General features: G+C 43.0%; 1 protein-coding gene across 1 annotated transcript in view; it reads right to left on the reverse strand.

Moving 5' to 3' along the window:
- Positions 1-19,356: 19,356 nt before the first annotated feature.
- apln (apelin) overlaps positions 19,357-24,913 on the reverse strand; it is a 30,071-nt gene continuing 24,514 nt past the window's right edge. The window contains exon 3 of the mRNA XM_046324289.1: positions 19,357-23,749. The gene's annotated coding sequence lies outside the window, so the exon portion shown is untranslated. The remainder of the gene's footprint in view (positions 23,750-24,913) is intronic.

The following is a 24,913-nucleotide window of genomic DNA, read 5'->3' on the forward strand; positions in this document are numbered from 1 at the left end:
TGGGAACATGTTTCCTGAAGACCCCTCATCAGTGACCATTAAATGCCTGGTGGAGTGTTTAGCCACCAATAAACCAGCAGAGCCACCGGGCCCATATCGCCTGCGCCTCAACTCCATGGAGGTTCCACTCAAGGACGTGTCTGCCCTGTAATGTTTTACAGCTCCAGTTGGAGAGAAAAAAAAGTTTTAACCCAATCCCCCCCAACAGCATCTGCTGCCAATTTAGCAGGCTAGCATTCCTGCAGTCACTGCTGTTTAATATTCACAGGAGCTAGCTAGAAGAATCCCCCCCCCCTTCTCGATCCTCAGGTCCAGAGTCCAGACAGTGAAAAATGAGGGGTTAAAAGACAGTGAAGCCGGAGCAGGGGCGTGGTTAACCAGGCTAATTAGCAGGGTTAATAACGGTGTTCCCAGAAGGCCTTTGGGGAGTGGAGGTGGAGAACGAACGCAGACCTGACTGGTTGCACCCGCACAGGAAGGTTACGACACAGCTAGCTCGGCAAATCAAGATGTATTTAATCATCAAACAATCAGAGAGGAGCTGGCGGCCAGGCCCAACTCAGCTGCCAGCCAAAGATGGAGACAAATGTGCATAGAAACAGGGCGGAGAGGGAGTGCCAAATGTGCACCACGAATTAAGTAGCATATTTCGGAGAGTTTAAACCCCTTGATGTTATGGGCATCACCAACCATGTCCATGGTGCATATTTAATTTGACTTTTGCCAAGCCCCTTTGGCAGAATGGAAGCGATATTGAGTGCTTTTTAAAATGTTTTTAATCGGTTTCATGTGTGTATCCAAATATAAATGTTGTTTTAACATTGGAAATACAGTAAAGATTAATGTATTGCAACTTTTATAGGAAATTACTTGAGTGAGAGACTCAATCCTTTCTCTTAATGGCAACAGTTAAAATTCCCTGCGTACATAAACACTTGCCATGTGTGTTGCTGATTAATTTAAGCCAGAGCATTAAGTCTTTTAATTGATAATTAGTTCAATTGCTTGGCCTTTAATATGACATGACCTCATAAAGTACTGTTGAATGTCTAAGGATATGTATACACTGAGTGTACAAAACATTAGGAACACCTTCTTCATATTGAGTTACACCCCCTTTCGCCCTCAGAACACCCTCAATTCGTCGGGGGCGTGGACTACAAGGTGTCGAAAGTGTTCCACATGGATGCTGGCCCATGTTGACTCTAATGCTTCCCAGAGTTGTGTCAAGTTGACTGGATGTCCTTTGGGTGGTGGACCATTCTTGATACACACAGGAAACTGTTGAAAAACCCAGCAGCGTTGCAGTTCTTGACACACTCAAATCGGTGCACATGGCACCTACTACCATACCCAGTTCAAAGGCACTTAAATCGTTTGTCTTTCGCGTTCACCCTCTGAATGGCACACATACTCAGTATCTCAATGATCTCAAGGCTTAAAATCCTTCTTTAACCTGTCTCCTCCCCTTCATCTACACTGAATGAAGTGGATTTAACAAGTGACATCAATAAGGGATCATAGTGTTCACCTGGTCTTCCTAATGTTTTGTGAAGTCAATGTATTGACAAAGCTCTCCTAACCATTTCCATTCCCTGAAAACATTTGTATCTGTTTCTGCGTGTCTATGAGAAAGCTGGCATACATTCTTCTGGCACACATTCTATTCATATTGTCTCACAGGGAATGCAGTCTCTAACGAAAGCAGAGAAGATTTTGGACCTTTGAAATGCAAACAAACAAAGAGCTAAAAATACAGAATTCATATCACATTTGTTACAGTGGGATCTGTTCCACAATTGTGGGAATATTTGTATTTCGACTAGTTCAGCAGCTATCATTAACTCTCTTCTGGGTGGTATTACAATGAATGCAACAAAAATTACTTCTCTTTGGATTGATTGTGATGCATCGTCTCTTCATTCCTCTCTCACCAGCGCACTCATTCAGACTGCCGAAATAGGAGAGATGGTATTTATGTGGTTGACATCCAGACTGCCGAAAGAGGAAAGATGGTATTTCTGTGGTTGGCATCCAGACTGCCGAAAGAGGAGAGATGGTATTTCTGTGGTTGACATCCAGACTGCCGAAAGAGGAGAGATGGTATTTCTGTGGTTGACATCCAGACTGCCGAAAGAGGAGAGATGGTATTTCTGTGGTTGACATCCAGACTGCCGAAAGAGGAGAGATGGTATTTCTGTGGTTGACATCCAGACTGCCGAAAGAGGAGAGATGGTATTTCTGTGGTTGGCATCCAGACTTGTCTGATTACCCTGGAAGGATGATGTGGATCATGCGACACCTCCCTTGCTCCTCTCCAAAAGGACAGCCCTTGCCATGGCAACTGCATAAACATCAGACTCCCTATCCAAGGAGAGTTCTACAGGGGATATACAAAGGCACAATGTATTATAGAGAGGAAGGAAGGGACCCTTCCTGCACGTATGCAGACCCAGTGTACTGCACGGTTAGCTGATGTAGCCACATGATAATGAGAGCATTGTGCCTCATGTTTGCACACACACATCTTGTTGCTGCACATTGTTACACAACCAACAAGAAAGGGAAACAATTTAAGGCAATGTAATGTAAAGCAAGCAGATGATGCATGGTTTGCGTTTCATACATGGAATCCAAAATCGCCACGAACAACCAGAAACAACTGAGATATCTTTACATCTAGTCTAGCACGTAGGCTGCTTTAATTCAATTGTCTAGCCTGGTTCCTCTCTAGGTTTCTTTCTAGGTTTTGGCCTTTCTAGGGAGTTTTTCCTAGCCACCGTGCTTCTACACCTGCTGTTTGGGGTTTTAGGCTGGGTTTCTGTACAGCACTTTGAGATATCAGCTGATGTACGAAGGGCTATATAAATACATTTGATTTGATTTTGATTTGATCATACTTGTGTGAGGACCAGGACATAGGCCCGTTGCCTGTCATGTTTAACTCAACAATGTTCCCTTCTGTCAGTTAGGTGCTATATACTGTAGCATATGTGAGGATATGTTATGGGACCAGACCTATACAAGACCTCAACACATTAGAACATGTTTCACATTACCTCTGCATGCCTCCCATTACAATGGCTTAACGATGACAGAAGCTGTAAACAGGACATCTATGACGAACAGGCTACACATTTGGATACTGTATGAACTGAAAGGTGTTTTCTCTACCAGAACCATAGTATTTGTTCGCATTTGTACCAATTCTTGGATAGTGAAACAGAGTATTATACGTTTGGATTCCAGGCTATATAACTCTGCTCTGGCTATATTTAACCATAGTATGAACATTCTTCTTTACTTGATCCCCATCACCTGATGCCTTAGCGACCACTAGTCTTCCTGAGGTCCACAAAACTAGGCTGGGAATGACCCTGGGTAGTGGCCATGAATAGTACCAGATCTCTATCTTAGTCTTTCTGTCTCTGCAACCTTAAGCTTTTGCTTGATTACCCGACTGTAAGTTAAGTGTACCGAACGGGCTAATAATGTGTCAGATACCCCAGTCAGGCATAGAGCACCATTGTTGTCCAGCAGATGTTAGCCAAGACTAATTCACAGAGCTTTTGGGATGGTTTGTGTTTCTCTCCTTGTTGCCTTTTGAATTGTGTTGTTGGCACATAGCACAGTCCATGTACAGAAACCAGAAAGACTAGGGCCACTCCGTTGTAAGGTCCTCCGTACTGCTTACGTCTTACTGGGACCACAGAGCTACTGGTGGCTAATCAGATTAACAAAACACACACACAATTTTATTCAAGCTCTATTCTACTCACTGCTTGTGTTTACATAGAAGACTCATTATGGTAGTCAATGTAACAAATCCTTATACAGTGCCTTCAGAAAGTATTCATATCAACGTTCCAGATGTTGTTTTGTTACAGACTGAATTCAAAATGGATTAAATATATTTTGAAGGCCATCTACACACAATACCCCATAATGACAAATGAAAACATGTTTTTAGACTTTTTTGCAAATACATTTGATCAGGACGTCATACTGAGACAAAGGTTAATTTTACACATGAGCCCTGAATTACATCAATTACAGAAAATACACGCATCAAAATATAAATACAAAATGCATGCAGAAAGAAAATAATTTTGAAGATTGAAAATGAAATGCTGAAATATTTAATTGACGTAATTATTCACACGCCTGAGTCAATGCATTGTTGAAGCACCTTTGACAGCGATTACAGCTGTGAGTCTTTCTGGGTAAGTCTCTAAGATCTTTCCAGACCTGGATTGTGCAACATTTGCACATTATTCTTTTCTAAATTATTCAAGCTCTTTAAAATTCACCAGCAGCATACCATCATGCATACCACTGCTGGCTTGCTTCTCAAGCTAAGCAGGGTTGGTCCTGGTCAGTTCCTGGATGGGAGACCAGATGCTGCTGCAAGTGGTGTTGGAGGGCCAGTAGGAGGCACTTTTTCCTCTGGTCTAAAAAAATATCCCAATGCCCTGTGTAGGGTGCTGTCTTTCAGATTGGCTGTTAAACAGGTGTCCTGACTCTCTGAGGTCATTAAAGATCCCATTGCACTTATTGAAGGGGTGTTAACCCTGGTGTCCTGGCTAAATTCCCATTCTGGCCCTCAAACCATCACGGTCACCTAATAGTCCCCAGTTTACATTTGGCTCATTCATCCCCCTCCTCTCCACTGTAACTATTCCCCAGAATGAGAACGTGTTGTCAGTCAACTTACCTGGTAAAATAACAGAAAAAAAATTGGTTGTTGATCATTGCTAGACAATCATTGTCAGGTATTGCCGTATATTTAAGTCAAAACTGTAGCTCGGCCACTCAGGAACATTCACTGTCTTCTTGGTAAGCAACACCAGTATAGGTTTGGACTCGTGTTGTAGGTTATTGTCCTGCTCAAAGGTGAATTCACCCCCCAATGTCTGGTAGAAAGCAAATTGAAACAGGTTTTCCTCTAGGATTTTGCCTGTGTTAGCACCACTCTGTTTTTTTTAATCCTGAAAAACTCCCCAGTCCTTAACGATTACAAGCATACCTGTAACACGATACAGCCACTACTATGCTTGAAAATATGGAGAATGGTACTCAGTAATGTGTTGTATTAGATTTGCCAAAAACATAACACTCTGTATTCAGGACCAAAAAGGACCATTTTTTTGCAGTATTACTTCAGTGCCTTGTTGCAAGCTGGATGCATGTTTTGGGCTATTTATATTCTGTACAGGCTTCTTTCTTTTCACTCTGTCATTTAGGTTAGTGTTGTGGAGTAACTACAATGTTGTTGATCCATCCTCAGTTCTCTCCTATCACAGCCACTCTGTAACTGTGTTAAAGTCACCACTGACCTCATGGTGAAATCCCTGAGCAGTTTCCTTCTTCTCCGGCAACTGAGTTAGGAAGAACGCCTGTATCTTTGGAGTGACTGGGTGTATTGATACACCACCCAAAGTGTAATCAATAACTTCACCATGCTCAAAGGGATATTCAATGTCTTCTTTTTTTACCCATCTACCAAGAGGGGCCCTTCATTGTGAGGCATTGGATAACCTGTGGGGTACAGAGATGAAGTAGTCATTCAAAAATCATATTAAACAAATGTATTAGTCCATGAAATGTATTATGTGACTTGTTAAGCAAATGTTTAGTGCTGTAGTTATTTAGGCTTGCAATAACAAAGGGGTTGAATATTTATTGACTCAAGATATTTCAGCTTTTCATTCTTAATTAATTTGTAAACATCTCAAAAACATAATTCCATTGATGCTTGGGTGCCGGAGGTTTGACAAGCCAGCGTTGGATTATTTGTCTGTTCGTAGGATGGAGCCACAGCCGGCAGCTACTGCAGATGTCAAGTGCAGCCAGGACATTGAGGCTTCTCCTGCCCTGTCTGCTAGCACTGTGCTAGTTCCATCCCTGAGGGTCCTGCTACCTCTAGACCTTTCAGATCTCACCTCTGGGAACCATATGGACATCACCTTGGGTGACCAGAAGTCATCCCTAATGTCCCCCCTGACCTAGACATCCAATTTCAAGCCATCACTGTAGGGTCAGAGTTCCCTTTCTTCCTTGTTGACTCAGAGTTCCCTTCCCTCCTTGGAGAGTCAGAGTACCTTCCTTCCTGGGGTCAGAGTTTAAGTTTCTTACCAACCTGGCAGATGTAAAGTGTCCAGGCTTTGAATGTCCCCCCCCAGTGTACCCTGCCCCTGCGGTAGGTCCAGTCAATCCTGCATAATTATAATAATTTTCCTTGTCAGGTCCAGAGTCAGTTTCCCTGTCAGGTTCAGAGTCAGTTTCCCTGTCAGGCCCAAAGCTATCAGCACTAGTATGTCAGTCATTTTAGCTTCGCTGTCTCCAACCCTAGTCAGCCCATGATCCTCTGCTCTGCCAGGCTTTCGGTTACCTGCCTCCCTAGATCCACAGGCTCTGCCCTCAGTTGGTTAGAAGCCCCCAGCCTTAGTTGGTAAGCAGTAGGCTCCCTTAGTGCTACACATCAACGCCTATGGACTGTTCACATGCTGTTTTCTAACCAAAGTGTTGTGTGCATCCATTGAAATAAGTAATGCCCTGTTTACATTGTGATGTATTTCATTATGCCGTACGTTATCTTCACGGAGTCTTGTCCCTTGAGTTCTCGTCAGAGATTGCATTTCTTTTGGGAGATTGCAATATATGACCTTTTCATTCAAGACAGGATAAATATTTTGTTTCAGGTGATAATAAAACATGTTTTGTTTACTTACTTTTCCTCAACTTGTTACTCTAACTTTATAGCAAGTCAAGCTTGCACTGCAGAGCAGCTAGCTAGCTAGCTTGCTAACTAAAATATAGGTTAGTTTGAAGATACCACTGTATCTAGTGACCTTCACCTCATAATTATTATCAAAAACAAACCATCACAATAAATGGGAGGCAACAGTCATATAATACAATTGGCTTAACAGACAATGTGTATTATTTAACATTACTATTACAATAGTACTCAATTATAGGAATAAGTAATAGTTTACAAATTACTATCTATCCCATAAAGCCATCACCAAAAACCACATATTTTCATCTTCTCCTGTGGTTTAGTAACTTCTGTTCCTCGACGGACTCTGTCTGGACTGAAGACAACGTAAAGTCTCGCAACGGAGCCTTCAACCGGAAGGGGGCATTGCGATTCCACTCCATTGTGGATGTATCCATTGAAATGCATGACATCCGGTGCAATGTAACAGAGTGCTTATGGGTAATGTGAATGAAGTTAAGTGTTGGAAATGTTAATGGGATAAGATTAGATGTAATATTAGTGAGTGATGGTTACCTTACAGTGCAATGTAACGGCGCAGATAAGTTTGTAAGAGGTTTGAATTGTTGTTGCTAGCTCTGAGCTAATGGTAGCACTGTCTGGTTATATGAACCCTGTGCATGCTACCTCATCCAGTTAGTATTGTTTATTCATTGTTACAAGAGTGTTTACTGAATGCAGCTAGCTTACTCAGTATTAAGTGTGTTAACAATGGTTATATTGTTTACATGCTACCACTGCAAAGTACAGCCTCTCTCGTGCCCCCACACGTGCAGTTGTTAATTGCCTCAGATAAGATCTGTAGCCAGGCCATAGAGGGCCATACATCTTCATATCCCTAGACTCAGTTCTCTTTCCCTCTCTGGCAACATGTTTACATTGCTGATGTGTGAATATCCCCGTGTTAGCCTGTATTATTATTGCATTCGTTGATATGCTTTCATCAGGTCATATGTTAACACTTCCTGATCGCCACTTATAGTTTGCATGTCTGCTGTATTGCATCTATTTATCTCAATAGCCTCTTGTAAGTGGATCCTAATGATTGTATTGCTCTCCCTTTTTTAGAACCACACTTACATGAAACCCTTTCGAATGGAAGCAGCTGTGTCCGTGTGTGTGTGTGTGTGTGTGTGTGTGTGTGTGTGTGTGTGTGTGTGTGTGTGTGTGTGTGTGTGTGTGTGTGTGTGTGTGTGTGTGTGTGTGTGTGTGTGTGTGTGTGTGTGTGTGTGTGTGTGTGTGTGTGTGTGTGTGTGTGTGTGTGGTGGCCAAGTTACTGTAATGGGCCTCAACATCACGTTTTAATAACCGGACAGCACAATAATGGGCAGAACCAAAACCAATCGGCAGCAAATAGCGGGTGAGGGCATATCCAGCCAACCGCTCAGATGAGCTCCAGCAAGCCGTTCCTAGTTCCGGATTTAGCAACCAACTGTCTTTTTTTCCTCAAAGTGTATGGCTTTGTTTTTTTTTACATTGTGTTCCTGTTCAAATTAGATTACACTGACAATATTTCAGGCTGTCCGTGTGCTCGACGTCATGTTTACACAACTAAAGGAGCTGTTGAGGAGATGACACCCATGTGGATACCACTTTCCTGAGCAAAGAGAGAAAAGTGATTTGGCTGTTAATGTTCAAAACCTTGGGAATTGTCTCTCTATACACTGTGAGGCTATTGAGTTGAAGTGCTTTGACCGCAGTGCGATGAACATGATTCATATCATTATTTATATCATTATTCATAACATAGTAAAGTATGTTACTCTTACTGTAGCCAGGTTTACAGCTGCGAGTAGTTAACTCGAGAATATTAGGCATGTCTATATTGATTTCCCAAAATGTCATAGACAATACTGAACACAGGTAGATATATAAAATACTTCTGATATTTCTCAGTAATAACACTGTAATGACTTCCAATACAAGGCTAGATTATGTTTGTGATCATGTTATGGTTGACACATGTAAACTTTGAAGAACAGGTCCAACTAGCCTGCCAAATAGCCCCTCTCCAGTACTACCCTTATCTCTCTGTGTGTACATTTAATAATCATGTAATAATCCTCTGTGTTTGTCTGAGCTGTGATTGGCTAGGTTTGGGTTCGTCCATTGCCTGACAGCACGCTCTGTCACGTGGCCTTGGCAGTTGCCTGCCCTCGCGGTGGACAATCCATTCCCCAGGAACCCTGGGAACTCTGAGAACTCAGGAGCTTGCCTTCCCTTAACCAGCCAGGCTAACGTTGATGTTATGAAGCCATACGGCTGAGAGTGAGACTATTATCCCAGGCTGCACCTCCATGTTGTGTATCCCTGTAACACAGCAACCACATCCCCTATCCGCTCGTGAAACTCTACACACCCCTTGCACGGTCTTCACATTTTGCTGCCTTAAGATGTCTTGATTGCGTATGTCTTGGATGCACTTTTGGCAGCCATTACACAGCTGTGAATCATTCTCAATAGGATTCTACCAACTTTGGACAACTCTTAGGGCCACATTTATCCATTGTTTTTGGTCAAAATTGCTCAAGCTCAGCACATTTGGTTGTGAGTCATTGCTGGACAGCAAACCTTATCTCTGATTTTCAAGCAAATTTTCAAGTCAGGTCTAAGGCTGGACCACTCAGGAATACTCTTTGTGTCTTTGGCATACGTGTTTTTGTAATTGTCCCACTGAAAATAAAAACTCTTCCCCAGGGTTAGGTTTTTAGAAAACTGAGGCGTGTTTTCCTCAAACTTTTTACCTGAGCTTTGCTCTTTTCATATTTATTTGGATCCTGATAAACTCCCCAGTCCATGCCGGTTACAAGCATACCAATAATATGATCCTGCCACCCACAATACAGAGGTTTTCACTCTGTTTTGTGTTGTATTGGAGTTGACCCAAGCCTGTATTTTTTTATTGAGGCCAAAAGGTTCAATTCTTTGCCGTGTTGTCTTGTAGTATTACTAAACATCCTCGTTGCAAACAGGCCTCATTCTTTGAACTTTGTCATACAGGCCAGTAATTTGGAGTGAAAGCAATGCTGTTGATCCTCTGTATATTCAAGTATAGTGTTGGCAGCATCATGCTATAGGACTGCTTGTCACCGCCAGGGACTGTGGAGTTTGTCAGGGTCAAAATAAATATGAATGGAGCAAAGAACAGATCACAAGTTAAAGGAGCCTTTGCCATAGGCTTCTGAATACCTAACCCTGGGATAGAGTTGTATTTTTTTCAGGGCTGAAAATGACACCCCAGAATGGCTTTCCAATAAATGTTGAGTGTTCCTGAATGGTCAAGTCTCAGTCCTGACTTAAATTTGCTTGAAAACCAGAGACAGGGTTTGAATATTGCTGTCCATCAATGACTCCCAACCAAATTCACTGAGCTTAAAAATGTGGATGTATGTTGAATCTTTTTCAAAATGTTTTGTGGCTGTAATCTTCATTTATTTATTTATTTGGAAAGCTTTATATTATTTTTCGTTGATTTTGGAAATGTGGAGTAGGTTATGTACATTGGCAGATTTAATTTTTAGATCAAATGTTAAGGCAGCAAGATGTAAAGGTGTGCAAGGGGTTTGTAGACTTTCAAGAGGCGCTGTATATCTATAATACCCATTAGCTTGGTATGCATTGCTAGCATATGCTATACATTACTAGGATGCTATGCGTTAGTAGTAGCAATAGCTATGCTATCTGCTAACAGTCACGGCCTCACGATGCTAGCTCTTAGCACCCTATGCATATCTTTTCGGTAATCTGCTCTGTATATTCCTCCCGTCTGTGTTTACTAACCCTGGGCTCGGAATGCTAACCAGATATGTCACACACACACATGCCCAGAGTGGAGGAGGAAAGGAATTCAGGGTTTGTGTTTGATAAACAATTCTGAGAAAATAATTAGATGATAAGACACCACTTTCATTAACCGCAGGGAATCCGACGTCAAATATCGCCTACAACCAGTCACAGTTAAAAGCCTGCCTAATATTACCATACCATATTCATTTTTAATCAATTAAGGACCTAAAGGGAGAAATTAGAAAATGCAGATTTACTCCACTGGGATTGTGGGGGCAAGGACAATTATTTTATATTTGCATATGGCTCATATTTACACCCATGTATACTGTGATCTGCAGTACATACAGTTTGAGTGGCTGTCTAATACCCTTTCCATACCAGTGAGCCAAGCCAAACTGTATTGTGCTGGCCTGGCTACGCATCCACCGTAGTTGTTGGAACTGGACAATGTTAAGAGAAAATATCTGAGCCAGCACAGTATGGTTCCACTTGGCACGATTAGAGAGCGGTTGTCTGCCAGAAATGATGCGCCTGCCACTGCCGCTGCCTGACTGATGTTGATGTGTGGAGCATTGGCTTCACACTGAGGTGTAGATGGGTCTACACAGTCTTCTCCTTAGTGTGGGGGAGGGTGGGGTGGGGGTGTGGGGGGCAGAAACGACTGGCTGGGCCTGAAATGCTGTGTCTGTCAGAGAGAGGGAGAGATAGAGGAGGAATAGGGAGTTGGCTGGTTTCTGGGTCCACTCCATGTTCTTACTCTCTACTTCTCGCTCTCCTTCTCATTCAATAAACAAATATGTGTATTTCTCCCTCTGAGGTTCTTATGTTGCTGTTCTTTCTATCTCTTTTCTCTGCAGCTGGTTTGTGGCACCTGAGAGTTGACCTGCATTAAGGCATCAAGAACAGCCTGACGGTTAAAGGGGGCTGGTCTTAGTGCACATCTTCAAAAGCTTGTTAAAGAGGAAAGCTTTGGCAGTGATTTAGGGAAATCTGCTATTACAGTTTTAATAGGGTTCATCTAATCCATGCTGGCAGATTAGAGCTGTCTGGACGTGGCCCAAATACTTGCTGCTTCACTTAATGTCTCCGTCTCCAAGCTAATGCATTTATGAGCTGTATAGTATTCACTAAGGCAACCTGTTTCTGTCTCATCGGATGAATGAATCTCCAGAGCCAAGATCTTTCGAGTACTACTACACTACTTTCCAAGTAACCTAATGCGTTCAAGCAGCTTGAGGTAATGTTGTCATTGTGGGGGACCACTATCGAGATTTAAAAGCTCAATTTCTCCTCTCCTTTGCTAATGGAGCCTGTTCGGGGATTGTGTTTTAAGATCATTGCGTTGACATCTGTCTATTAGGCCACTACAAATTCTAGTCTATCCTTGTCTCTCTCCCTACCTTGTGCTTTGTAAACGTCTTCACGCTTATGGGAAAATGGGTTTCTTTTGGAAAGGTTTAGCCGGTGGCCATCTGACAGTGATTTGCTGATCCTGTGCAATTTCATGATGGCTTTCATCCTCGGAGGCCACAGGGCCCTGGAGAGGCAGCCAATGACTGGCCTCGCATCCTGTGCTGTGTGCAATTATAGGTTAGTGTGTGTCACAGCATCATTGTCTTCAGTTTTTTATGCTTTTGTACCCTGTTTCCTGCTGCATTCAGTTATATGTTTATTCCTGTTCTATTTTGACTGGGAAGACATCCAGTAAGGACATGGCCACTGTACTCAAGAGTCATTGTTGTGTGATGTGCTTTTGGAAAACCGCTAAGTTACAAAGGGAACTGGGGGAGGGAGAAGCTGAATGGATTTTCATTGTGATGAGTTTTTCCCCCTGTTGTTTTAAGGACTGTCACTGTCCCATTCTTTCAACTTGAAGCTGCCCATATAACTTCATTATATCTGCACTTCCAGTCAATTTTCACTGTTGGCAGAAAAAAAGGACAAAAAAACACAACAGTTTGGTGAAAGAAATCACCCTAAATATTGCTGACAAGCCTTGCTTCGGCCCCTTAAAGACATGGCCTCTTAATTAATTGGCCCTAACAAGATAACTGCACGGCAATGCACCCCCTGAACAGCAGCAAAATGTTTATTTAAATGTTGTTTTGGGATTGGGTGGGCTGCTGTGTGGGTGAGGGAGAAAGGTTTACTGGTGTGAGCTTCAAAGGTATTCATCCAGGGCCCAGGATGTGCTATTGTCATCCGGCAATCTCTACCATGCACACAACTGATACATTTCGCTTTTTGCGATCTGACTTCCTCCCTGCCCTATGTTGGCTCTTGCATGTGTTGCCTCTGGGGTTTAGAGACAGGCCTGTTTCATGGAACACAAGGACAAACGGACACCTCAAATGTTGTTCTTGTCTATTGACGTGTCATCCTGCTGACAAACAAACCATGTTTGCAAGTGTTAATCGTACAAGACTCCCAATAACAACAGAAAACATACCTATTTGGTTATTTTAAACATGACAGCACAGCAGAAGGCCTTGCTCCATTTTGCAATATCACCGGAACCCCTTATGGGATTGTGTTTACTGACAGAAATGTACACGTAAAGATTATAGCACTGTGTGCATCGGCCTCCAACAACCTCAGGCTTCTCTGCCCACCGCTCCTCCACGCTATTCTGACAACAGCCTACGACCTCAGGCCTCTCTGCACACCGCTCCTCTACACTATTCTGACCACACCTCTTCTCCACACTATTCTGACCACACCGCTCCTCCACACTATTCTGATCACACCTCTCCTCCACACTATTCTGACCACGCCGCTCCTCCACACTATTCTGACCACACCTCTCCTCCACACTATTCTGACCACACCTCTCCTCCACACTATTCTGACCACACCTCTCCTCCACACTATTCCCACCACACCTCTCCTCCACACTATTCTGACCACACCTCTCCTCCACACTATTCTGACCACACCGCTCCTCCACACTATTCTGACCACACCTCTCCTCCTCCACACTATTCTGACCACCACTCCTCCACACTATTCTGACCACACCTCTCCTCCACACTATTCTGACCACTCCACACTATTCTGACCACACCGCTCCTCCACACTATTCTGACCACACCTCTCCTCCACACTATTCTGACCACACCTCTCCTCCACACTATTCTGACCACACTCCTCTTCTCCACACTCCACATTCTGACCACACCGCTCCTCCACACTATTCACACACCTCTTCTGACCACACTATTCTGACCACACCTCTCCTCCACACTATTCTGACCACACCGCTCCTCCACACTATTCTGACCACACCTCTCCTCCACACTATTCTGACCACGCCTCTCCTCCACACTCCTCTGACCACAGCCGACAGACACACAGAAAGAGACCGTCACTAACAGCGGCCTATGTCTGGGGAAGGAATTGTCATTTTTCCAAATGCCCCCAAAATGTGCTTTTCGAGTAGGCCTGGGAAAGGTGACTTTCTCTGTCTCTTCGCATCACAAATGTGTAACAATAGAATGATGGGAAAGGTGCAGTATGACCCTGAATACATTAGCCTATAGTCCAGTGCACTTGCTTTGTTCCCATCCTGCGATGTAGGGCTAATGTGGCTGAGCTGTACAGTGTGAGATTTAATCCTGGAGGACAGTTTAGGCTCAGTGACGAAGGAAATTAGTTCAATGAAAGGTGCAACATTACCCAACATCCCCCACCGCATTCTCACCATACCTTTTTAGAAGTGCTCTCTAACTTCAAAGGAATTTGGGATGATATCATAAGACACTCTCTCTACAGTACATTCCCCATTGGAGAGAATTTCCACCTTAAAGTTGGACTCAGCAGTTTTATGTACCGCAGGGCGACTTCCTCCTTAAGAAATCAACAACAAAATTCTAATCTTCAAAGACTGCCACTAAGAAATTAAGATCACTTTATTGGTAAATTGCACACAATGTCCAACCAAAATGATGCTTCAGTTTTTAACTCAACCCCCCTGAAAGACACACATTTAGGTTTTGAGAGTAGTGGGTAGCTGTTGTTGTGGGGGGTAAAGTGCCTTGCTCAAGGGCATAACAGCAGACAATGCGTTTAGGATTTGACACCAGTAACCCTCTGTCACGGTTTTCTTCTGTTGAAGGAGAGGCGGACCAAAACGAAAATAGAACAATATACAAAAACGTGAAAAACCGAAAACAGCCCTATCTGATGTAACAAACACAAAGACAGGAACAATCACCCACAAAACCCAACATAAAACAGGCTACCTAAATATGGCTCCCAATCAGAGACAATGACTAACACCTGCCTCTGATTGAAAACCATATCAGGCCCAAACGCAGAAACAGACAAACAAGACATCCAACATAGAATACCCACTCAGATCACACCTTGAACAAACAAAACATAGAACATACAAAGCAAACTATGGTCAGGGTGTGACACCCTCCAGCTGCCAGCTCACTTCCTGACAGAAATAACCCGTTGGACCCGGGATTCAAACTGGCAACCCTCCAGTTGCTGGCTCACCTCTTTAACCACTAGGCTACCTGCCACCCCATTGGCTATTCCCAATGTGGACATTCACCAAAGGAAAGATTCAAATTAGGAAAAGCTGTGGCAGTCTTGGCATATTTGATTTCGGTTCATGTCTTTAATTAGGAAATCAACCCTTTTTATTATGATGTCATATTGTTGTCCACCTTTAACAACAGAAGGTGCCAGAAGTCACTCTCTCTCCCAGTCTCCCAGTTTCCTCTCCCCTCCCCACTCCCCTGGCTGTCCTGTGTTTGTACTGGCCTTGTTTTTATGACCACTCCAGTGATCCGTGGCCCACTGCAGAGGCTGCTGGTGTTACCACAGCTGAGGTGAATTAGACAGACTGTTGTTCCTGCCTCTTACCTGGCTCCAGGCTCTCTGCTTGCCATCCGTAGTGTTTTCCTTTCATCTCAGAGCAGTTGCAGACACAACACCACCCCTCACCACAACCAAGTGGCATCTCTCACAGGCTGTTGTGTAGTTGATTGCCCATGGTGTTGTGTTCTCTTTAGTTCTTCCTGAATGTTCTACCTTTGAACCGGTGCCTATCCAGCAGTGAGCAGTGTGGACAGATCCACTTGATCACAATTTAGTGAGATCTTCGATCCAGTCCTTGCGAGCAAAATAGAGCCTTGGACTGGATAGAATCCGCCAGTATTTGATTTGTCAGTGGTTCTGAGGGCTTTGTTGGTTGTATAATGGGCCAGCCAACTGCAGTAAAGGTTTTTTTATAATGTGGCAGAAGAAGTGATCCTGGGACTCAGTGCCAACAGCAGTACAGATGTTCTGCCTCCTGCAGCCTGTCTCTGTGTTCCATAGCTAGCTAGGCACAGCACACTGTGTGCCTCCTCCACAGTCGATTCCCCTGCTCTCCTTCGCTTGCCGTGGGGATATTGTCAATAATTAAGAGAGCCACAAGGGACTCTGACACTTATTTCCCATGGTGCCTTGCTCATCATATTCTACGCCTCAAACCTTTTTCTCTCCCAACTGAAGCGGACGCACCTTTCCTACCCCTCTTCTCCCAGCCCGTTGACAATCTCTGTGATTGGAAAGCAGTGGCAGTGACACGCATTCCAGCAATGACAGTGAACAGACTGGAGCCGCTCTTTGTACTGAGCCTTTTAACCGTTGAAAGGGGCCGTCCGGTGGCTGTAACGCCCCACTGGCGACGCTCTCTGCCTCGCACTGCACTGTAACTCTGTAGCCTCATTGTCACGCTCCATATCGCCCCAGTGACCCCCAGCCCAATTATACAGCTGACCCGGGGTTGATGACATAGCCTTGGGCGGCTTTTGGGGGTGCCGCAGCACAGAGGGGGTACCTCCTGTCTGTCATGCCGTGTCAACTCTGCATGCTAACAAGGCACTTCCCAGAGTGATCCCACTGGACTTAGTGGAAGGAGAGTGGCTCCCACGCAGGACTTTAGACATCTACCTTAACTTATTCACCCGCACACTCCCGTCAGAGGTCTTTTCAAAGATTCCTTACATGATAGGTGAGACCATAATAGACACTTAAAGAGGGTACTTCGTAAATTAAAATTGACATTATGTTCCTCTTTTGGTAGGACACTTCACTTTGAGGGTTAAAGTCAGTCACCTACATTCCAAGTCAGGTGATAGAACTTCACTGGAGTCAGTGACGTCACTTGAGTTTAGACATTTTTTTAAGACCAAAGAAAATACTAGAAGTAAACCCTTTACTCTTTGTGATAATAGGCAATATTAATAGGTCTATGTGTTCATGGGGGTCAATTAAAGGACAGCTCAAAAGAAGGGGTTAGCGATGCAGGTGGTGATATAAACCAATCTCAAGACGTTATTGTTTTTAGAAGCTAGAAGAGAGCAGCTTGAAGCCTGAGGCGACGGTTGAGTAATACGCGGATATTTCACGGAGGAAGATAAATGTTATGACTCAATATGTCAACTGTAATTGCTTTAGCTGGATTCCTTTAAGATTATCCCTTGCTGAGTGTAATCATAGAATCAGCGGTTCCTGTGTAGCAATACGTTGCATGATCGCTAAACGCTAATACAGCTGGACTTCTCCGCGATATTCATACTCAGCAATTATGCTGTATTAATGTGCATTATGCTTAATAAGGAGTTCAAGCTTTAGGAACCTGTCACAGGCAAGGTGTTACTTGATGGTCATGGGTTTGATATAGCATTCTAACAGAGATGTGGGTGGAGTTCTTTGCATGTGTCCTATTACCTGGCATTGGCTATAGCCACGTTTTATACCTGGTTCCAACATGCTCCCTTTGTCATGAGCTTGTCCTCATTTTGATTGTGCTCACATTTTTAGACAGGTGTAGATGATTAAAAGATGCATTGTGAACTGATTTTGATCAGATCTTATAAGTGTAAACGGGCAAGATCGGGACAAGATAAGGACACATGTTAGTGACAGGTATAAACAGCGCTTCTGACAGCGTTCTCTAAGGACCAAAGTTAGTTCTATTCTATAGCAGAGTTACAAGACTGGTAAACACTGGCACAAGAGCTGATGACAGGGCTGACTTGGATAGCTGTTGAATGTCAAATGCAAATATAAATATTATAATTTAATGTACACTACTGGTCAAACGTTTTAGAACACCTACGCATTAAAGGGTTTTTCTTTTTTTTTGTACTATTCTACATTGTAAAAACTATGAAATAACACATATGACATTTGAGATTCTTCAAATAGCCACCCTTTGCCTTGATGACAGCTTTGGAATGCTATTCAAATCAAAATCAAATCAAATCAAATCAAATCAAATTTATTTATATAGCCCTTCGTACATCAGCTGATATCTCAAAGTGCTGTACAGAAACCCAGCCTAAAACCCCAAACAGCAAACAATGCAGGTGTAAAAACTATTCTAACAGTCTTGAAGGAGTTCCCACATATGCTGAGCATTTGTTGGCTGCTTTTCCTTCACTTTATGGTCCGACTCATCCCAAACCATCTCAGTTTGGTTGAGATCGGGGGATTGTTGTGGATACCAGGTCATCTGATGCAGCACTCCATCACTCTCCTTCTTGGTAAAATAGCCCTTACTCAGCCTGGAGGTGTGTTGGGCAAACAAACGATAGTCCCACTAAGCCCAAACCAGATGGATGGCATATCGCTGCAGAATGCTGTGGTAGCCATGCTGTTTAAGTGTGCCTTGAATTCTAAATAAATCACAGACAGTGTCACCAGTAAAGCACTCCCACACCATAACACCTCCTGGTGGGAAATAAAAATGCGGAGATCATCCGTTCACCCCCACCGCGTCTCACAAAGACACGGCGGTTGGAAAAAAAATCTCAAATTTGGACAAATTTCCTCCATGTCTAATTTTCCATTGCTCGTGTTTCTTGGCCCAAGCAAGTCTACAGGTGTCCTGTAGTAGTGGTTTCTTTGCAGCAATTCAACCATAAAGGCCTGATTCACACAGTCTCCTCTGAACAGTTAATGCTGAGATGTGTCTGTTACTTTATCTCTGTAAAGCATTTATTTGGGCTGCAATTTCTGAGGCTGGTAACTCTAATGAACTTGTCCTCAGCAGCAGAGTCTTCCATTCCTGTGGCGGTCCTCATGAGAGACAGTTTCATCATAGAGCTTGATGGTTTTTGCGACTGGACTTGAAGAAACTTTCAATGTTCTTGAAAATGTCTGTATTGACTGAACTTCATGTCTTTCTTCAAGTAATGATGGACTGTCGTTTCTCTGCTTATTTGAGCTGTTCTTGCCATAATATGAACTTGGTCTTTTACCAAATAGGGCTATCTTCTGTATACCACCCCTACCTTGTCACAATAAAACTAATTGTCTCAAACGCATTAAGAAGGAAATGCATTCCACAAATGAACTTTTAAGAAGGCACACCTGTTAATTTAAATGCATTCTAGGGACTACCTCATGAAGCTGGTTGAGAGAATGACAAGAGTGCGCAATCCTGTCGTCAAGGTAAAGGGTGGCTCTTTGAAGAATCTCAAATATATTTTGATTTATTTAACACTTTTTCGGTTACTACATTCCATATGTGTTACTTCATAGTTTTGATGTCTTCACTATTATTCTAAAATGTAGAAAATAGTAAAAAATAAAGAAAAACCTTGAAATGAGTAGGTGTTCTAAAACTTTTGACCGGTAGTGTACATACTTTAATTATCATTATCATACTTTTATTATTTCCTCTGCAATAATGCTGCAATTTTATCAATTGCTTTCAGTAGTAACACCCATTAACATGCTTAGTTTCGGAGGGACCATCGCAAAGAGGACAAAACACAATAGATTCTTAAAATAAGATTTTTTAATATGACTTATTATCATAAAGATATATTTACACACTTTACAGAAATAGAAAATAAAAACACAAAGCTACGCGTGAAAGGAAAAAAAAAAGTACTCCAAGAGCTAAAGCTTATATTTTATAAATTAGAAACCAAAAGTTCAAATATGTACACAGTATTTCAACCATTTCTGATACACTTGTTTTCTTCATTTATTTATTTAATTTTTGCCCAGTTCAACATCAAAACAGAGACAGGGACTGTACAGTTGGCCTGGTGAGTAATATGAGCACATACCTTCGACAGTAGTAAAGAAGTTCAGGTGTAATTACATCTCTTTTTAACTGCAGTTTGCTTGTGACCTAGTAAGTAACACTGTTGCAATGGCATTTCAGCCTAAACACTGGAGCCCTCAACTACTCTGAATGGTATTGATGGTGGACCCAGTTTGCCATGTAGATGGAGAACATTGTCATAATCAATGGGAGGAGGGGCCTTCTCTATCCTGGGGTATGAAGGTCTCATTTGAGGCAGCGAGATAATGACAGATAATTTTCATCTCCCGCGGGAGATCAAATCTAGTTATCCTTTGGATTGTCCCGCCTGTGGAATTGTGCGACTGCATCGGGATTGAATCTTAGCCACTTGATCCTGCAGATACCCCCACTCTGTGCGTGAGATGTATGACGGGTTTAGATGCATAAGGTAAATCCATGGAATGTATTGCATGCCGTTTTTCTTGGTGGACCGTGTTACGTTTAGAAAAGGGGTTTTACTGTAGCTTGTCAAGAGCTGAGAGAAAGTGACAGCGACATCAAAGATGAAAAACTTAGTGGTTTTGATTGACTCTTTGTGGGGACTGCCTACAGCTAGAGCGAGACAGTGACCCATGGCTAAGCTGCAGTTTTGATCACTAGCTTGCTAGCTGCTAGACTCCTTTCTCCACCAGTCATACACATGCGTCCCTCCACTGCCACTCCATACACACTCCCAGCCAAGTGAACATTTCTAAAAGTGGAAAATGAGCTGAGCACAAACATGGTACGTTCTTCTCGGAACAAACAAACAAACCAGTGAAAACATGCTAACATGTGCATAGGAACATTACTTGGGCCTTGTGATGTCACAAATAAGAGGATTGAGAGGAAACAAGATGAGAGGATGGGAATCGTTTCTCTTGCGTGAGCTTTGCTGGAAAAGACCATTAAGGAAAATGTATTAGTTTCCCATTTCAGTTTGAGCCTGGGTGCGCTTGTCCTTCTACACCACAAGCTCCATGAACCTAAAATGGAGGCCTGTGAGGCATGTTTTATGGGAGAAGAATGCGTGAAGCTCTCACCTGTCTACGACATATTGCACTGCAGACAAAATGCTCTATTATTGTTTATGGCCACAAAACATACAGCTGTATTCCACACTGTATTTAAAAAAGTATGCTTTGGACAACCAGCTAGACAAGAATCAGACGACCAAAAATTGTCACAAAACACTGGAGAGCCATTTTATACCAAGGGTTTTCAGTTTTTTCTTTTACCAGCAGCATAATGGAATTGCAAAAGTGCAGCCTGGCTTGCCCGTACAAAGTAGTCTTGGAGCAAAGCCAGGTGATTGATATTTGGCTTTGGAAGTTTGGATCCAACTGATAACCAACCAGGGTGGACTAGCAGTGATTTGGGGAGACCAAGACTCAAATTGTACTCTATGCATAAACATTGGGTATGCATTTGGAGGGGCGGCTCGGCTGGTGCAGATGGTGGGGATACATTCATGAAGAGCAGTGCGGATACAGACATTGCTCTGCTTCCATAACAGTAGCTTCTCAGACCGGAAAATAGTGATTTTAAACCTATTATTTTGAGCCAATCCAGCCCAACTCTTGTGGTTAATGCCCATCCCCAGCTCCTATCTCCCTACTAGCTACCTCCCCTCATAATAATATGTGAGTAAAGACACTGAGAAAAAGCTGTCTTATTTAGAAGGAGCATTAATAAATGCTCTGTCTGAGAGGGTATGAAATAATCATGGTGTGACTGAAATGATGATTTCACAGTGCCCTTAAGATTGAATACATTTTTAATCAAGGTGAGCTTGGCTGGGTGAGTTTCCACTGTGATTTGAGATGCTCTCTTATTAAGAGCGTCCCATGCTGGGAGGCAGAGGTGCCGGGAAACTGATTTTCAATTCTAATCTCTGGGTGAGAAACAGTAATGGGGGAAAGATAACATATTGGAAATCTTGGTTGAAACCAAGCAGGTTAAAAAAACAACCTTACAATTTCCTCTCTTGGCCACATGTAAAAATAATTGTGGGGTGATTGGTAACAGTCTAGTAGTGAAAGCCATTCTTACTGTAGTTGAAACCAGATTTGGATTAAGAGACCAACCCAAAAACAGATTTCCCCCATCCCTCCATATCTAATAGCAAACTGGATGCTGATTGGATGGCATCTGCTCTAAATATCCCAATTGTAGCATGTTACATAAATCATCAGGGGGTTTAAAGTTGTAGAGGGGGGTGGGTGGGGTGTGGTTCCAATCTAAGCCAATTTGACAATAAGCTCAGCCTGTGAGTGGCCCCTGCCAGCCTATGGGGAGGCCCATCTGAGAGAAATGAGCCATGGGATTTGATGAACATCATGATCAAAGCCATGACCACCTGTGCTGTGGAAGCGCAAGCTAAAAAGGCAACTGTACCCAACAGAGGCGTAAAGAACCATAATGACATAGGCAAGGACTGAATCTGGATACATGGCTATAGTGGTGTTATACATAGGCAGGGAGAGTAAAGATACAGTATACGTCAATATGCTTATCATATATAAATGTTTGTGTTTCTTAAATAAATGTGCAAAATAGAGACTGCTCTGGCACAAGCTTCTATCACAGCACCCTGAGAAAAAAGAAATGAAACCAGAAACAAAAAATCTGAACCAAACAGTAATATATTCCAGTATGATGGAAAGGCGTAACACATTCCATCAATCAAAGATCTCGGTCAAAGGGTCGAAACAGCCTCACACTAAACAGTCAGAGAAGAGTAGCACTATTGGTAGGCTGAACATGGTGGTATATTTACTGAGCTGACAGCATGTCTGCTTGAAACGTGTTTTTGGTCTAATTTAACTGGACTCCTTGCTACCACTGCCTCTAAATGGGATTTTTCTTGTTGTCTAGAAATGCATCGTAATGCACATGTGTCAGTGTTATCGAGACTTCAAACAAGAGGTAATGTGTTTACCATTTCTCTCTTCCTTTCGTTCCTTCGTTCCTGGCAGCATTGTGGAGTAGTTTATTATTTGGCACTTCATTAAAAGGCAAGGGAGTCTGTCGTTCAGAGAGCAGACCAGACCCCCCCTGCCAGTTAACAGTCGTGTGGAGAAGCTACAAGGGGGCTTCAGAGTGGCAAGGAGGCTGAGGATTGGGAATTGGGATCAGAGGACTCTTATCTCAGGTGGGACAACGTGTCTGTAACGTTGGGAAAATTGCTTAACCTCCCCGAGGTGTTAATGGGGTTAGTAATGTGTAAAAGCTTTGGATTAAAGAATCTTTCAGGTGAAGTAATTATCATGATTGTTTTGACTACATATGCTGTTTCAAATGGTGAAATGGAATCCTCACTCGGGTCCAATTTTTGTTTACTTCACATCTTTTGCTGAAATTATCATGAAATAAAAAAGGAATCATTATCCTTTACCCTTTCTCTACTTTCTGAAAGGAAAACCTCGGATTGAGTTTTGCTGCAGACAGGTGAGAGTGTCTTGAGTGAATTTGCTAACCTGGATTTAATGGATCTGCGAAACATGTTGTAGAATAAATGCAGTCAACTTGTGGAACTCTGCCACTGCCTTTCCTCACTCTCACCACCCGTTTTACTAGTAAAGCCAGAAGTAGTTACACGGCAATGGAACTAATGGCTGTGGTCACCTTGGATCTGAGAGGACGGGAATACCACACCATGGAGAAGTGACTGACGCTTTAAGACTAAGACTGTTTGGAACCAGGCTCCCTGTCAACCACACATCATGCAAAGTGTGCAACACCGACGAGACCAGCTATGACAGGGCTCTAGAAAGCAAATGATAGAAAACACTTGGGGGAGGAGACAGAGATATGGAGCAAGGGAGTGAGAGAGAGAGAGAGAGAGCGAAATAGAATCTGATAGCTTGGGCTCAGTACCCCCCCCCCTTTCCCTGCCCCCAATTCTTCTTAGAGCTGAGGGTGAGTGGCTTGGCCTGATTGTTTTGTGGACAGAGAAGAGTTGCTTGAAGAACCAGCAGGTGCTATGGGACATCACTCTTCAGGCTGGGCAAGCGTAGGCCCATCGTTGCAAGGCCCCCCAAGGCAAAGGAAGAGCATAGAAATCAGAACTTGGGGGTGGGCGCTCGAAGCAGTGCCTGCAAAACAAAAACAGAGACGACAAAAGTGCTGTAAGTTCAGTGAAATTTTCATGAGCATTTATGTGAGTCATGCAGCCATTTTATTTCCCCCTTACAATAGAAAGCCCTCTAGGATTCAGTGTTGGTTGGTGTAATTTTCACAACATTAGTTCTTGAGTTAAATAATGCAATGTTTGATTGGAAATACTAATGTTGAATCAAATCGCCCTCAAACACAAAGATATAACCAGCTGATTAAAACAGAAATTGCAGTTTACTGTCTGAAGGGATAAAAACAAAAACAAATTAAAAAACCATTGTGGAAAAGAACACTAGTTGTTTCTATTGTACTATGCTTACGGCTAGGGATGCCGTCTGGGCCGGCAGCCTTGTGAGGGTTAACACGTTTTTAGTTACTCATGTTGGCTGCGGTAAAGGAGAGCCTGCAGGTTTTTGTAGCGGACCATGTTGTTGGCACTGTATTGTCCTCAAAGCGAGCAAAGAAGTTGTTTAGTTTGTCTGGGAGCAGGACATCTTTGTCCGCAACGGGGCTGGTTTTCTCTTTGTGCACCGTGATTGACTGTAGACTCTGCCACATACCTCTCGTGTTCGAGCTGTTGAATTGCTACTCTACTTGGTCTCTATACTGACACTTAGTTTGTTTGATTGCCTTGCGGAGGGAATAGCTACACTGTTTGTATTCGGTCATGTTTCCGGTCGCCTTGCCCTGATTGAAATCAGTGGTTCGCGCTTTCAGTTTTGCATGAATGCTGCATTCAATCCACGGTTTCTGGTTGGGGAAGATTTTAATATTTGCTGTGGGTACAACATCACCGATGCACTTGCTAATAAACTCACCCCCCGAATCAGCGTATACATCAATGTTATTGTCCGACGCTATGCAGAACATTTCCCAGTCCACGTGATCAAAAAAATCTTGAAGCTTGGAATCAGATTGGTCGGACCAGCGTTGAACAGACCTGAGCATGGGCATTTCCTGTTTTAGTTTCTGTCTATAGGCTGGGAGCAACAAAATAGAGTCGTGGTCAGATTTTCCGAAAGGAGGGCGGAGCAGGGCTTTGTATGCGTCGTGGAAGTTAGAGTAACAATGGTCCATGATTTTTTCAGCCCGGGTCACGCATTCGATATCCTGATCAAATTTAGGGAGTTTTGTTTTCAGAT

This window comes from Oncorhynchus gorbuscha, linkage group LG23, assembly GCF_021184085.1.
Source record: "Oncorhynchus gorbuscha isolate QuinsamMale2020 ecotype Even-year linkage group LG23, OgorEven_v1.0, whole genome shotgun sequence".
Lineage (NCBI taxonomy): Eukaryota > Metazoa > Chordata > Actinopteri > Salmoniformes > Salmonidae > Oncorhynchus > Oncorhynchus gorbuscha.